The 18,018-nt window shown below is 36.7% G+C and overlaps 1 pseudogene; it reads left to right on the forward strand.

Moving 5' to 3' along the window:
• The first annotated feature begins 3,073 nt into the window (after positions 1 to 3,073).
• Positions 3,074 to 18,018, forward strand: part of LOC102492326 (AKT-interacting protein pseudogene) — a 30,062-nt pseudogene continuing 15,117 nt past the window's right edge.

Raw genomic sequence — 18,018 nt, forward strand, 5'->3', positions numbered from 1 at the left:
GTTAACACACACCTGTTCACTGATTTCTCTATGTAGTATTGTGATAATTTATTTCTAGTGCTTTTCTAAAATGTACTGGGAGGCAGAAATACCCTTTAGGTAGAATAAAAAGGCCCTATTCCATTAACATTTTCTTTCCTGACTGAAATATTACTGAATATATTATAGTCAACCATGTAAATTGCCTTACCTGAAATGATGAATATCTAAAGTATTTATTTTTCTATCATATTTTGTTGTAAGTGAACCATTAATGGAAGAATGTAGCAAAGGAGTTTTAGTAGAGAATTAGCCAGAGAAGACTTCAAAGGTTTTCTTTGGTAGAATGATTAGTGATTATTGTGATTTTTACAAAAATTTTGTAGTATTTGTCTTCCCTTACACATCTGTTTTCTTTGTCTGAGCACCAGTATGTTTGCCTAACTGAGTTTCATGGTATATTTTGGGTTTCTTCCATTGCATGTGGCTAATACTAAGTATTATGTGGTTCACATATTAAAATTGCATCTAAGAAAAGCTTTTATAATACATATGAGAGGTCATTCCAACCTGAAAAAAACAATTACAATAATAATAAAATATACAGATATAATCATAGAGATGCATTTCAGAAAGAGGGAGGATAAGTTTAGTTCAAGGAGAGGAAGTAATATTAACAAAGCAGTCTCCAAACAGAAAATAAATATATATTTTTCTGAAGGAAAACTTTGTTCTACCTAAGGCAGTTGATCAGAATGTGACAGTATCCAAGATCCCATAAGACAATGAGTTGCCACACAGAAGGAGAGTCAATATTTTAATGTACAAGTGGAAATTAAATGTATTTCTCAACCTATAGGTAGATTGCTATATCTTCTTCAACCTAATGAGGGAATTCGGACTATATAGGACCTTGAAGTCATATAATCAATGGGGCCATGTGACAGTATGACATGCTGCTTAACCATTGTTTATGTTACAAATACGCATATGTAGAAAAAGTAGTCTTATTTAATTTCTGCTTCTTCCCAGCTTCCTACTCTATCAGTCTCCTACACATACACAGTCTCCAACACATACTCCATCACTCTCAACACATACACACAGGCATATGCAGGCGTGTGCACATGCGCACATACACGTACACAGCATATTACCTTCAGGTAGGCTAATAATTCATTTGAATGTTTCTGTTTTGTTTTATTTTTGCCAAAAGAAAGTGCAAACTAAATGCCTAAATATTAGATCACTTTAATATCAAGGCCGTGCTTTATTTATGCAAAAGCTCTGATAACAGTAAAATAGACAGTATTATTTTATTTTCTAGACTTTCATAGAAAGAATAAGTTTCTTTGTCAGGGTCAATAATTTCTTAAGGAGACAACTGCTGTTATTTCCTCTCTCCACTTTACCTAGCATTAGAAGTATAATTTTGAAATTTTAAGAATCCTTCTCATCGCATCAATGCTAGGGGGCAGTTTATATCAAGATGACTTAAAATTGGAGATGTTGACCTTGAATAAGGTCATGATAGCTGGGTTGCAAAGTTGTAATTTTTCCCTCTCAACCCTCTGTTAAAATGAAATCACTGAGCTCATATTATACTCAGAGGAAGGTGCATTAAACTTTACCAACAGGAGGTAAGGATATTAAAATATTTGTGGTCACATGTTAATATCACCCCTGCAATTAATGTATTTAGGGGAATATACTTTGAAACTATGCGAATATCCTAACTCTCCTAAAGTGTTACTCACTAATTTTAACATTCATCACTGGATCTTGCCTGTGGAAATTATTACTTTGACACTCTAGTGGTGGTTTTCTATTTTCTTTGTTAATAAATACTAATTGTAATTCTTGTAAGTAAGACTTATCCTTTATCCCCCTGTGAAGCAGGTTCATTACACATTGATTGCCAACTTGTAAGTCCAGGGAGACTAAGTACATTCATACACAACAAGTTTCATGAAGTGGGTTTAATTTTTGGATAGACAGCGAGGGACAAAAGAAGCCTAGGCTCCATACTGAGCTGTCTCTCAAGGCTCTAGAAAGTTGCCTGGAGCAGACAGATGACTAGGTACTCCACTTGCACCACAAATGAAGGACCTTGAAAGGCCTCTCACTCCAGGTTACATAGCTCTGAGGTCACAAGATTCACTGGGCAAAGCGGCTTCCTGGGGAGACATGAACAAAGCCTGGACTGTCTCTGGCTGTTCCTCCCTATCTCAAGACATTACCTTCTCTAGGAAGGACGGAAACAGGTCCTGGCTGTTTCAGGAGTTCTTAGTATCTCAGGGTATTGTATTAGCACATCGTATAGTTATGCCTGAGAACTATGAGCAAAAATGGGCAAGAACTGTTGACATGAGGCCACCTGGAGAACTGTCCTGAACTCCATTTATTTGCCGAATCATTCTTTTATATCAGTATGGATTTATTGATATTATATTCATTCAGTTATAATCCAATGACTATTATTCGTCAAAGTGTTCAAATTATTTCTTCTTTAGCCATTGGAACGATTGAAGTTGACTCCTTTGTGCTTTCAACACAATCCCAATTTTTTCCCACTTTTGGGTACTTCCTAACTTCCTGGTACAGCATGACATTCCAGGCTTATCGTATACTGTTCTTTGTTCTAGTACTAGAATCAAAGATTTTAGTATTTTCATTGAGAGATGGTAATTAGAAATGAAGATTTGGGCTGTTATGAATTTTTTTAAAACAAATTAGGTTCTTTTTTCTTTTTTCTAGAAATACTTGATTTTTATTAGTGAAATTAATTAATTTATTTTCTGATTTTGGTTTAATGCTTAAAAAGGCCTTAACTCAAGATATTGTAACTATCACCAATATGTCTTTGAGGAATGACAATAATTATTGTAGGGCCATGTGTGGTGAGGAGAGGGCAGGGGCCAGGCTGGTGCTGCACTCAGAGGTGTTGACAGGCCATGATGGCTCTCGGCAGCTGGGAACTCGCCATCCAAGACATCAAGGTAAGACGCAGTTTTGGCCACTGATAAAGTAAATACTGAGGACAATAGAGCTTGAAGACACAAGCCACTGAACTTCCTTGTTTAGAATGCATGTTATGAATCTTTTCTGGAGCATGTCTACAAATTTTGTATACGAATAATCTGATGGTGAAGAGAAGACAGTAACTGGGAATCTGAAAAACCAGTCCTCCATGAACTTCACCAAAAAGCTACCTTCTATTATAGTCCTCGAAATGCTTTGTTCATAACTAAGCCCACATCTACTACAACACAGACAACAGATGACACAATGCTTCCAACAGAACCTATTGGTTGTAATAGTCTCTTGCAAAATATACCTTGGCTGTGAAGCAGAAGTTACCATGCATCAATTTGTACCCATCTTACTTCTCTGCATTAATGTGGTTTGGAGTAATGTTCATAGAGCATGGACTTTATCAAGATGTGGTATTTAAGTCTACAGTTTGTATTCCTAACTATCCTAAAGGTGAATGTTCATGCTTAGTGTTTGATACTCCTCTCTTTCACCTGCCAGTTGATCCCACCTCAAATTCACTTTGATATTAAGAGGGATTTTTCAAAATGAAGCCAAAACCATAATCATGTTTGGTAAGCATTAATATATGTAAAGAGAGTTTTCTATAAGATTGATACAGCAAGCCCTCTAAGCCCCAGAGGCTACAGTATTGTTTAAAAAAAGATGTTCAGCTTTTAAAATAATAAAGCGATTGAGAGCATTAAGGTATGCTCTGCTCACTTTGTTTGACCAACCTAAAATAGAAGATCCTGTGCAATTAGCTTTTTTCCGTAGAATCCTCTGCACATGGAAAAGACAGAGAAAAGATGCTAACTCATAGAAAGCCTAAAGAACAACACCGTAAAAGTGTTCATGTGTCTAGCCTCTCATTGGTTAAAGCTTTGTTCACTAAAACCTTTCATTAAAGAAAACAATAGTAACTTAAGAGATGGTGTATCAAAACAGCATGGTACCAGCACAAAAATAGGCATGTAGACCAATGGAACAGGAATAGAGAACCAAGAAATAAACCTCAAAGCATACAGCCAACTGATTTTCAACAAAGGGCACAAGGCAGCCCAATGAAGAAAAGAAAATCTCTTCAGCAAATAGTGCTGGAAAATGGTGTTGGGTATCCACCTACAGAAAAATAAAATGGAACCTCTAACTCTCACCATTAACTAGAATCAACTCAAAATAGATTAAAATCTAAACATAAAATCTTAAGCTATAAAACTACCAGTGGAAGACCCAGAAGAAACTCTTGGAGACATCAGAGTAGGCAGAGACTTCTTAAATAAGGCCCTCAAAGCAGAGACAATAAAAATAGACAAGTGGGATCACATCATGTTAAAAAGCTTCTGCACAGAATAAAAACAAGCAAACAAACAAACAAAAAAAATGATTAGAATGAAAAGATAATCCTTGAAATGGGAGAATATATTTTCAAACTATACCTCAGATACAGGAATAATAACCAAAATATACAGAAAACTTAAACAGCTAACTTCTCTCCCCCCAAAAGAAAGATACTCAATCCAATTAAAAGATGGGCAAATGAGTTGAGCTGATAATTCTCTAAGGAAGAGATATGAATGGCCAAAATACACATGAAAAATTGCTCAACATTCCTTATCATAAGGTAGATCCAGATTAAAACCACAATAAGATACCACTGAACTCCAGTCAGAATGACTAAGATTCAAAAAATAAAGAATGATAAGTGCTGGCAAGGCTGTGGTGAAAAGGAAATCCTCCTACACTATTGGTGGGAATGTGAATTAGTATAAACAGTGAAGAACAATATGGAGTTTCCTGAAAGACCTACAAATAGAACTGCCATATAATCCAGCAATTCCCCTCCTGGGCATCTACCCGAATGATAGGAAAACACTCAGTTAGAAAAACACTTGCACATCCAAGTGTATTGCCACATCATTCATAATTGCTATGACATGGGATCAGTTCAAATGTCCAAGAATAGATGAATGGATTGAAAAAGTGTGGCACATATACACTATGGAATACTAGTCAGCCATAAAAAACAATGAGACCCTGACATTTTATAGAAAGTAGATGAATATGGACAATTTAATATTGAGTAAACCAAACTATGAAAAAGAGAAATTATATGCCCCCACGTAATGTAAGTTTACATAGAAAGAAAAATACATCATGACTTTTTCGACAAACCAATATAATGAATGCCTGCATTTTCTAGCAGAAATGGAAAGATTGGAAGTATAAAAGCAGGGAGCACAACTGAGAATACTAGAAACAGTGTGGGAGCAGTATGGGCAATGGGGGGCAGGAGGGAGGAAATCAAAGGGGATAAAAAAGTATTTAATGGACAAAAAATTGGAAAATTATCTGTTGATGATAATGCATATGGTAATATTTTTATTGGACTCATGCTGGAAAGTCCATTTTTTATGCTTTAAAGATGTACAGTAATTAAAGGTAAAAAAAAAAAAAAAAGAAAAAAAAAGAAAAAAAAAAGAGAGTCAGTGAATCGCTGAACTCTTGCCTAGTGAAAGCTGACCAATGGAAAGGACTGCCTGAAGAATAAAACTATTAAACAATACTGATTATCAGTGTTTTCATGTTTGTGTATGTCTTCCATGTTGGTGTATCTAAGAACAAGTTTCAGAAACCTCTCTTTTCTTTTTTGGGAGAGAGATTTTTGTCAGAGAGACAGAAAGCAAGCTATCCCCCTCCAGCGGGAATGATCACACTGCAATTCCTTTTCCTCCATTCTTTCAGGATTTGGGGCATGCATGCACATGCGTCTGGTATGAGTTTCAAGCCACCAGGTCTGGGACTCAAACCATGGTTAACCATGTGGGAGTCCAGTGCCTTAACCAGTACACCATCTACTATTTTCACCAGAAACCTTGCTTAAAAGCGATGCGTTATTTCTGTCAGAAGTATCTAGGATGGTTATCTAGTTCAGTACTGTAAATTATTGGGGACCTTGAGGCTTAACTATTTTTCTTTCTGAATATATTCTTAAGTGTATCTTTCTGAATATAATGCTAAAGATAAAATACATCCATTTAAGCTAATAGAGCAGACAGAATCCACTATTTAATAGTTTTTAAATCAGTGGTTTCAGTTGTGCATAAGTTAGAATATCGGGGAGTGGGGGGTATAGACAGCATGTTCCAGAGCTCAGCAGTTTTAAGTGGAAGGTCATTTGACTCTCTCTTCAGCCTGTTCTCTTACTGATTTACAAACTATCACCAAGAAATGTATTAATTGGGTGAGAGAAAGCCAGAATGCTTAGTCATACATAGTTTTTTAATAGTATGTCAATTGCTACTCATTCACTTAGTAGATCTTTTCCCCCTTTTATTATTAATTTAAAATTTTTAAAATTTACTTTTAATCACTGTACATCTTTATAGTGTGCAAAATGTTTTTTCCTAGCATGAATACAGTTCATATTAGTAAAATCACAGATAGTACCATATGCATTATCGTCAACAGGTAACTTTTTATTCTGTTTCTGTGATATTTTTCCTCCTAATCCCCTCCCTCCCACTCTTCCTACCCACCCATCCTATGCTGTCTCTAGTATCTTCAGCTGCCCTCCTTGCTATTACACCTTCCAATCTATACTGAATGTCTGCACTCTATGGCAGAAACTGAAAGACTGATTTTTTTAAAAAAAGGAAATTACTTACTTTATTTTTATGGCAGGAGAAAGAAAAGGTGTTAAAATGGTTTTAACGAAATCAGGTATTTAAATGATGCATGACTAATGCATTTAGTAAAGACAAAATAAACCAATAAATGACTGTTCTTTGTCATTTAAAAAATAATAGTAATAATCTTAGAGAATTTGGATGTTAATTAATGAGAAGTTTGAGGTAATTCTGTTCCCCTCCTTCACTGCTAGGGAAAAATGGCAAGTCATGTTGTCATTGATCTACCAGCAAATTAGCAAAACTGTCCAATCAGACATGCGTCCAAAGCTTTGTGTGCAATTATAGCATCTCTGAAAAGAAGGCTGAAGGGTGGGGTGGTGACAAGTGTATGTTCCAAATAGTGGCAGAGTTAAGATTTTTGAAGAAGTCTGTTTATAGCATATTTTAAATAGTATTGGATAAGACTAGATCTTTGTACCAAAGGGAAAAGTCATACTGGGAAGCTGCATCTCCACAGTGCTGATGAAATTCTCTTCACTTTCTACTTTCTGCTACTTGGTTGCTTATGAGAAAAGTCATTGGAGTTGATCGACTTAGTGTGAAAGGACTTGACATTACAATATCTACTTGGAGTTGAGATTAATAGAGGCCAATGCAGTGTGTTTGTGGTGAGGGGTTGGGGCACATGCTATGGGGAGAGGAGGTGACTCCACAGGCCAATGACGTTTCTCTAAGATTTTTCTAGTCAAACAATCTCTGACTCATGCAATTAAACATACATTTAAAATAATAATGTACAACTGAAGAATACATTCATAGCTTCAAACCTCCAATCTCTTCAACTTTTATGATACCAAAAATTCTAAAGGTATATACTTTTAAATATTCCCTAAAATACATAGGGAAAGGAAAATAAACTATTTTTTGCTGGCTTCTGGCACCATCTTTTCAGATAATCATAGCCTTCTCTGTTTTCATTTGAGGATGGTACTGTACTGTTATCAGTTAGTTTTAATATATATACATAAGCACACATATATACATACATATGTATGTGTATACATATACATAAATGCATGCAGACATACATATAAACAAATATATACTTGTGTGTCTGTATGCTCACTTATTTTTCTATTACTTCTTCATTTGGCTCAACAATAAGGGGCCTTAGAAACATTTCTCTGTCAATAACTGTTACTCTGATTGTTTCTACCTTCCACAATTAATTTAACCATTCATCTACTTGTTTGTTTGTTTGTTTTTTAGACTTTTTGCCTTAGAATGTGTGCACTCACCAGAGAGAGAGAGAGACAGTGAGAGGGAAAGTGAGAAATCACCACCCAAGGGGGTTGGCCACACTGCAATCCCTTCCCCTCTGTTCTCCTTATGGGATCTTGGGTGAGCACTCATGCACTCACATGGCTGAACTTGAACTGCTGTTGGTTGGCCATGTGAGAGTCCCTTTATACCATCTGCTGGCCCATTTGTTTGATTTTAGGACGGGGTACTTCCTCAGCCCCCCAGGTGGCCCTACAGGCATGTACACTATGTGTACCTCTTTTATGGACAAGGTCTAACTCTGTTGCCCTGGCCAACCTTGAGTTTGAGATCCTCCTGCCTCAGGGTCCCTGAGTCACTGGGATTAGAGGCATAGGCTACCATAAGGACCTTTAGGTTGAACTGGGAATTCAGCCTGGGCCTCCCATGTGGGCTCACCTTATGGAACACTGTGTCTTAGTATCATGTACCACAACTGGGCTAATTTTTTAAGTTTTTTACTTTAATTCTAAACTTTTGCTTTCAAAAAGTACTATTATGAACATGTCTGAACATGTGTCTTACATCTGTAGTGCTATCCAAAACATTGCCATTGCATAGTCAAAAAATGTATTAATATTTTTAAAACTTAGCAGATATACCAATATTACCTTTCACATTGGTTGAAAATCCTCCCTCTGGGCCAACAGGTGGCATGGAGGTTATGATGACTGCATCCCAGTGGCTGGAAGCATGGTTTAAGTGTCAGGCCAAGTGGCTTGAAAATCACACAGGGTACATGTGCATGCATGCCCAAAATCCCAGACACAGAATGGTGAAGGGATTGAGGCATGGCAATCCTCCCAGCATGGCCATCCTCTTCATTTTCTCTCTCATTTTCCCTCTGATTTGCTCTCTCTCTCTCTCTCCCTCACTCTTTCTCTTTTTCTTGTAAGCACACATACTCTATAGCAAAAGCAAAAAAAAAAAAAAAAAAAAAACCTTCCTCCTTTTGTGCCAAAATTTGAAGTTATTAAACTTTAAACTTTGGAAAAAATGACAGGGAAAAATGATGTCTTTCTTTTAATCTTTATTTCCCACATTTCTTCTCTCATAGGTACTTTTTGAATGTTAAATAGCCATTTGAATTTTCTTTCCTGAAAATTGTCTATCCCCAACCTTTATTTATTTATTTTTAGTAGGTTATTTGTATGAATATTTGTAAGAATTTCTGATATATAAGTAATATTAATCCTTTCATTATATTATAGTTTCTTCTCTTAGTCTCTTATAATTTAACATGTTATGATACATTTAGTCTTGTTGAAGTTTTACTTGTGTAGTTAGTGTGTCTGTTTTTCCCTTCTGTGGTTGTGTTTTATGGCTAGTTTTCATAATCAATTTGTCTTTGATTGTGCTGAAACTACATGTTTTAAATATTTAAAACTTATAGTATATTTTAATCTCTGGTGAGGTCTTACAGATTTTTTGTTCCTTTTCTAACTAGTGGATATTTTTGTATTTTAAAATTTATTTGTTTTTAATCATTAATACCAATTTCTCTCAGTTCTTCACTTATAGGCCTTTTAATTAAAACATTTTATTTATTTTTAACTGTTTTTATCTTTTAATTAGTGCATTTAAGATAGTGCATTTTTCCCTTCAATGAGGCTTTTACTACAGGTCACACTTTTTGGTATGTACATTTTTAACACAACTGCCACCTGATTGTTATCTGAACATGACAATAACAACAAAATGATGTTTGCAATAACTAATTCTTCTACTGCTTACTTCTGTAGCTCCTTCTGGTCTTAGCTTCTGCTGCTCCTTACTGAGTAGGGCTTAGTCTGTTACTAATACCATCTGCAACACAAGTTTCCTGTGAGTTTCCTAAGTGTTGGTTTTCTCTGCTGTTTCTCATCTGTTTTGTGTTTGTGGAATTACTCAAAGCTTATGACTCCCCAAATAGTACTTTTGGATGTTTTCTGTTTTGTTGTGTTAAGTTCATATACTTACTTCTTCTGTGAGTGAGATATATATATATATATATATGTAGAGAGAGATACTGAGACACAGGCATCCTTAGCATGGTCTTTATGCTACAATCTATTCTCAGCCCTAGGCAGCGGGGGACCATGGGCACGAGTTCTTCCAGCTTGCTCAGGGAGGTCCTTGGATGTGAATCTGCAACCATTCCATCCCATGGGTTAGCCTTGCAGAGAGCTACATCATTAGAGCTGTCTCATTGTGCAGCCTCAGTTTTTTGCTTTTTGTTTGTTTGTTTGCTTTTGTTTTTTAAATTTGCCAGAGGGCACATACTCTCAACTCCCCCACCTGCCATGGGAAATGATCATGCCTCAATCCATTCTCTTCCATTTCTCCCTCTTTTCAGGATTTGGGCATGCATGCACACATGCCCTTGTATCTTTCAGCTCACCAGGTACAATACATGGTACTCAAACTGTCAGTTGGCCATATGGGATCTAATTTCCTCAACTACCAGGCCATGGGTGGGCCCTCCATTGACTGTTCTTTAAGGATATTGAATGTGGTGTGTGTGTGTGTGTGTGTGTGTGTGTGTGTGTATTTGGAGGTAGGAGTACTTGGTTGTTTATTCAAACTACCATCTTAAACTTAGTATTACTTCCTAAATGTCAAATATAAGCTATACCTGGGATTTTGTGGACAGCAAACATGAGCTTAGACTATGTCTCCCATAGTTCTTTCATTTGTTGTGAACTGCTTTTTGTATGCTTCCTAAAATAAAGTACTTTTTGGATTAAGATTTGCCTTTTTAGAAAATGACCCTCTAGATGAATTTGGGTACATTCTGTCACTATACCTCTGAGCCAATGGATTGGTTTTTCTGTCATTTCTATTAATTCTGATTGGTTTTTCCATTCCTGGAGGTGAATCATTTAGCTATTTCTCAATGTTGTCACACTTGAATTGTATCTTTCTATCTTTTCTTCTTCTTTTTTTTTTTTTTTTTTTTTTTTTTTTTTTTTTTTTTTTTTTTTTTTTTTTTTTTTTTTTTTGCCTTAGGGCACGTGTGCTTGCTGGGGAGAGAGAAACAGAGACAGTAAGAGGGAAAGTGAGAAATCACCCTTCAGGAGGGCTGTCCCCAATCAAAATCTCTTCTCCTCCATTCTCTTCCTAGTATCTTGGGCACACACACACAAGTGCCCAGTGTAATTTTCAAGCCACCAGTCTGGGACTTGAACTATAGTGGGCCATGTGGGAGCCCAATGACATACTTCTGATGCCATCTGCTGGCTCCGTTACTTTTCTTATAATTCTACTTTCCAGAGAAAGTATAGATACTTCAATTTAGGCATATTTTGAAAAATTTAATCATGAAAAGGATTTAAATACATCAAATAAAATAAGATGCTAGAACTGGAAATCCCAACAGTGCTTCTAAAATGGTGTTTCAGTGAAACAAATTCAGCCCAATTAATCTCTCCAAGTACTACAGTCATTAGTGAAACCAATAGACATTTATGTATGCAAAAGGACAAAGTAGAGGGTACCATTGAAATACAGCTGCCCAACAGACCTAACATGATTTCCTCTTTTGCAAAAAACAAACAGACAAAAATTTTAGCCTGCAAAATGAGTTCCTTGTTTTTTTTTTTGTTTGTTTCTTGTTAATGCAGCAGCTTCTGCATATTATAAGTCACATCGATAAATTTGGATAAATTCCTCAAGTTTGTATCTAAAATTGTGAGTTTGTATGTGTTTTTGGTATGGAAACACCTTGCAAATTTATTTAAGCAGTTGTTTTGAATAGTTCTTTTATTGTTAATTTAATCCATGGTCTATTATCCTGTGAGTTCTGCCATGCCTCCAAGATGCTCTGAGCCTTAGTATTTTACTCAACACAGGCTTCTGATGTCAATTAGAATGGCAATAAATCACCTTGCTTCACCTGTGGGGACCCTAACGAATAGGTACTTTTGTTATATAGATACATGAAGCATGGATAAGGACAGAGCAATATTCAGAATATACTTTTATTTTAATCCAAGTTATCTAGATGGAAGGAGAGAAGCCATCCTAAAATAGTCTGCAGTTTTGATAATCAAAATGTGATCCCAGACCAAATGAATAAGCTTCACCTGGAATCTCCTTAGAAATTCAGGCTCTCGAACCCCTCTCCAGATTTACTGTATGAAAACTGGCAGGTTAATGTGATCCTTGGATGACTTGTATGCATATCATACTTCTAAAAACATGGCTCTAGGGAATTTAATCAGACTCTTCTACTGTTGAAAGCACAATGAACAATAAAAAATCTAACAAGTTTTCATTCTCAGTATCTTCCAACTGTGTAATTCATGTAATCCTAAAAATATATTCTTTTCTTTCAACCTGACCATTAACTATAAAGATAATATTGTTTTTAGAGTATTTGTTTTTATTTGAGATAAAGGCAGAGCTACTTTTTCATCACCCTAGATGAGGTCTTTATTATGTCTAGCTTGTGCTAATACAGAGCTTCCTATCTATTCTCATTGCTCCTAGTAGTAGCTTTTTCAGATTACTTTCTGCAAGACTACAAGGCGGACTTATATGCAATGAAAATAAAATTCTATTGTACTCCTGCTATTATTCTGTAGTCACCTTCCATAACGAGTAAGATGAAATGACAAATTCTTGGCATATTATATAAAGTATTTCATCACCTGGCTTGTTCCTACTCTTGGAGCTTATAGAGTTCAACCATAGTTAATGTAGCAGTGCTATTGCTGCTCCCTCATCCTCTCTGCCCATATGAGTCTTCCTATCAGCACTCTTAAATCCTTCTCCCTCAAACTTCTGTGACTGTCTTCTCTGCCCTGACTTCCTCTTTCAGGCTAGACTGTGGAGTGTCTCACCAGGTATAACTTGAGAATCTTGCAATTAAACCTCTTGGGCAACTCTCAAAAATAATTTGGAGTCAGAGTTAATATATAATACCTCAGCTTCATTATTGTCTTATGGGATTATTCTTTTTGAATTTTCTATAGGGCATGTGCACTTGCCAGGACCTGAACTACTTAGTGGGCCATGTGGGATCCAACCACCCTAATCACTATACCGCATCGGGCATAGGACTATCCTTAGACTTATTTTCTCATTGTTTCTCAGAGATTCTTTGGCGAAATTTAGTTCCAGTTACTGAAACAATAAATTGTCCAATAATAACATGCTTCATTTTGGCTTTACTTTTCCCACTCCTCAGTGTGTTTTTAAGAATCACCTCACAAATCTACCTGAACCCAGGTGCTTGACTAAGAGTCTACTTTCCAGGGAAACTGGAGTAATGACAGTACTAGAAGTCACCTTTGAAAGCATATCTTCAGCATTGGATTCTGAAATTGGATCACTTGTCAGTGAGAAGGAAACAGGCATCATTTTGCTAGTCATAAGGGAGGAGGTGATGTCACTTGGTACTGGGTTAAATTGGGACCAGCTAGGTGGAATGGCAAGCACTGACTTACGGAAGAGTCTAGTACTTGGAACATAAGACGTCAAAGGTGATTATAAGGATCATAGAGTGACTGGCACTTGCTAAGTGCTAGAGAATCCTTGAAGAAGGAGAAATACAAGGCTCAGATTAGCAAACCACCTTCTCAGGGCATGCTGTGAAATCTAGAAGGCTGTTACTTCAGCATTTAAAGAGACCTTCATTTGCTACAGTGAGGAAAGAGATCTGATGAAAATCAGGCTTGATCTTTGACCCTAAGGGTGGCAGAACTACTCAAGAGACTGAAAACAACATGGCAGGTCTATGACAATGGCAAGAAAGAGTCTTGAAACCTGGAAATTAGGCTGGGTCCATTTGAAACCTAGAATATCCAAATTCTCTTGAAAATAAGCCCCTTTCTTCTTGTTAGAAAAAATAGCATGTCGTTATTTAGAAACCATGTGGAAGCTTCATCTGAACTAGATGCCTCCTATCATAATGCTTTCCTTCCCAGAGCTATTCACCTGTCTTCATGGCCTCAATAGCTAGGATCAAGTCTCAGCTTAGCACAAGTAAGGACATGTAATCAGACTCAGAGCCAATCAAAGAGAAGAATAGGACCCTTTAGAAATAAGGACTCTTCAGAAAGAAGTCCTGCAACACTACTGTAAGACTGGATAACATTACCTAGTTTCAACAAGTTCCAAAGAGACTTGCACCCCCATGTCAAAGTAAGACTAAGATACTTTGAATCATTGCGTAGAGCATCTAATCTAACATTAATGTCAAGGGTCAAAACACACCACCGCAACCCTGTTATTAAAATAGATACAAATAGAGGCCAAGTAATAAACAGAGTATAGTCCAATTCCATCTCATGAGTATGCACGGTGCCAGGAATGGAAGGCACACATAGATCAGACGGCATGTATTCTTCCTGAGGCCGATCCAGTTACTGTTGCTGCTGAATGTCAAACCTATCAGAAGTAGAAATCAGCCCTGAGATCTAGATACAGTGCCTTGAAAAGACTAACCAACTACCTCATGACAGGTTGATTACACGGGGGGCCTTCTATCCTAAAGAGTTCATAAATTCATCCTTACTGGGTCTGATATATTTTCCCATCTATGTGTTGCCCTTCCTCTATCTTTAGTGACTCTGTCAGCATCACAAATGCTCTGATTTATAACACAGATGATCTGGTTTACAGCATGAGGTTCACAGATGACCTGATTTTTACACGATGTTTTAAATAACAGCACTTTAAGTCAAGAGACCAATTTGAAGCAAAGAAGGTACAATAATGGGCACAGAATCACAGAATGAACTGATTCTACCATATAGCACATCTTCTAGAAATACGGAAATAACCTCTTTGCATTTTGGGCAAGGTTTTATCTTAGGGAAAATCTCCCATAGGTTTGGTGTGCTACACCCTAGAATGAATTATAAATGCTAAACCAGCAACCATTATAAGGTTCTATTGGGTCATCGGAAAAGTCATGACATATTTTTCTATGCAAAAATGTGTCATGGCTTTTTCGATGACCCAATATTTTCCCAATAGTCAAAAAGCACAGGTCCAGGAACCAAAGGGTAGAAATAAGACTCCAAATGACTGTGGGGGGAGTCTGTGTTTCTCCCCTCCCCACTCCCCAGCTATGGATTCTGCTAGACTCTGGGTCCTGGTTCCTGGAAATGCATGTGTGTAACATTTCCACCAGGGACACAGGAAGTAGTAAAGCTGCATGAGTTCTCATGTTAAGAGACAACGGTGAAAAATAAGTAGTTTCAATATTGGAAGGATTAATGAGTTCCAATGATCATGAAGATCGAAGATAGCTACTACATACTGGGGTCAGAGAGCAGTTTGACTGTAACTCCGAGGTCTACTGGAGTGCCTTATTCCTTGTAACAATACTCAGTGAATAATTGTACCAGCTATGGCTTGAAGAGGACACATGATCAAGGACTTCAATATCCCAGAAATAAAATTCTAGTTACCCTTCTGATCAAGCTAATTTAGGACAGTGGATTTACTATGCAATGGTAAAGGAAATTTACATTAGGTCCTGTTATAGGATGAACTGCAGCAGTAAAATATGTAATCAATTTCAATAGTCTTTTGCTTTAACTTTTTTCATGAGATTTTTAACTGATGCAACCAGCCGAGAAGATTCCATGTAGAGCATGAGAGAAATAAAGAATACAAAGTGTACTCTGTGGCAAATACTATGCCATGCCTCCTTGTTCCCCCAGGTTGGAGCTCTGGTATCCAGCAAACTGACAGCTTCCTACTTAAAGCGCTTGACTTTCACTTCTTCCCTGCCTAAGGGCTTTCTCAAACTTTCTGGAAGCTTGTTCCTTTTTGCATTTAGGTTAACCCAGAAATGTATGTATATGTGGTTTGGAGTGAGGAGAATTAACCATGTTGAGGGCAACCCCCAATAATGGAAGAGAGACCCTAGATACATGACTTAGTTTCCCATGATTCAGTGAGAATATGGATGCCTATCCTAACCCAGCTTCTTACGTGGCCCTTGTAAGACTAACTGGGAGCTAAAAACAGTGCATTGCCCCTTAATTTATCCTTTCTGGTTTCTCTCCCTTTCTCATGTACTTCCTTATTACTCATTTGTGCTTCTGAAATTCTTGCCTCAGGGTCTGATTTTGAGATGCCCCAAACTAGGGCAATGAAGTTCTCACTGTTCCTTTAACACATGAGAAGCATATTCAAAATACACACATTCTGGGGCCAATGGATGATATGGTAGTTAATGCACTGGACTCACATGGCAAATTGAAGTTCAAGTCTCTGACTTGAAAACCATGCCAGGTGCATATGCATGTGTGGCCAAAATCCTGAAAGGAGAATGGAGGACACGGGAGTGTAACACGGCTGTCCCTGCTGGGGAATAGTTTTTCACTTTCCCTCTCCTGTCTCTATCTCTTTCTCTCCAGAGAGCACACACACCCTGTGGCAAAAAACCTAAGAAATAAAAGAGCAAAATGCTCACATACTTGTTGGGAAGAGACTGAATGTGACTACCAGGGTAAAAATTTGGGCTTTCTTTCAAGAGAACTCACAGCAGAATCAATAGTACTCTGGTGAATTTACTGTGGTAAAGATTCTGTCACTTAGTCTTTTAAGCACAGAAGCCTGATTTGTTAATATTTTACAGAGGAAAAAGAAAAAGACCATTAGGTGGTAGATTTCTGCACTGCCAATTTTCTCATATTTTGGTTGCTTTTAATACCCGTTCGTCTTCTTGTTTTCTCACCTTGGACCTTGTCATTTACGGAAATGACATGATTTTGGATGTCTCAAATACAAACAGTCACTCCCAACTACATTCTAATCTCATAGTTCACTTGCTCAAATTCTATTATGACAGTTTCTACTGAGTTGGCCAATTGACTGACTCCCAACCTCCCTACACATTTTTTTTTTTTTTTTTTAGTTTTAATAGCATCCTTCTGTCTTCTTATGTATTTATTTCATTTTGGCTAGCCTAGATTTTATGGTCCATCACCAGTATTCCTTTGAAAAACCTCCTCAGTAACATTTTCCCTGACTATCTTTTAGAAATTTAGTTTGAAAAGCCCTCATTTAGATGGACTCATGGTGTATGTGTGTGTATGTGCATGCACGTGTGTGCACACACACACATTTGCTAGCAGCTAATCCTAGCAGATTGTAACTGAAAAGATTTTAAAAGCTTAATGGCTGGCATATTTTTAATTCATTATTTAAACTTATATTACCTTAAATGAACTCTCAATACTGCTTGGTCTTGTTTTGTTTCTCTTCTAAGCTAACTTCTCTGATAATGTTGTTACGTATTTTTTTCCATAAATTAACTACTACCATTTCACATAGGATTTTAATTATACAAATGTATTCTATATTATATATAAATATTTGGGATACTATACAATATACAATAATTTTAAATAAAACTATACAAACGTACATGTATAAATTATGCACACTTATATAAACTATTACTTGTGCTAATTATGTACAAAAAGTTAGTTCCTAATATTAAGTGAGGAGAAAAGGGAAGTTGTGACCCTATTTAATACAGACTATGTATCTTTTTTTCTTTGTAACAAAACTATTTTAATGAAAATATCTATTTCATATGTTCTTGAGTAGCATATTTGACATAAGCACAAGAAAACTAAGCTTGACACGATTAGTACATTCTCTTTTTGTAGGAGGTAGTATCTTAGCACATGACATGATAAATATTAGTTCATAAATGGCACATAAAGCGTGAAGCTAACACGATTAGTGCAGCCTATCATTTTAGGTAAATCTGTATGTGAAGCCAAATCAGGGTCAGCAGATTGCTTATTAGATATGAAATCAAAGGAGGGGAATGAAGAGAACTGAGTGCTCAGTAGCATTACATTAAGTCACTCACCCCTTTTCAAAGGGACTAAGATTCTTAGAGTCCATTGTTGAAACTGTCTCCTCAGATGAGAAGTACTCTACAGTCAGGTTTTCAGGTTTTTCCTCTCTGACTCTCCTTGTCCTGCATTGCCAGGGCAAACTGAAACGCTTTTTTCTTTCTTTGTTAAGGTACATAGCACTAACAACGCCAAGAAATACATACAGTTTTTCTTGGGAGTCATACAGATTTCCTTGTATT

The sequence above is a fragment of the Tupaia chinensis genome, unplaced genomic scaffold, assembly GCF_000334495.1.
Source record: "Tupaia chinensis unplaced genomic scaffold, TupChi_1.0 Scaffold000018_1, whole genome shotgun sequence".
Lineage (NCBI taxonomy): Eukaryota > Metazoa > Chordata > Mammalia > Scandentia > Tupaiidae > Tupaia > Tupaia belangeri.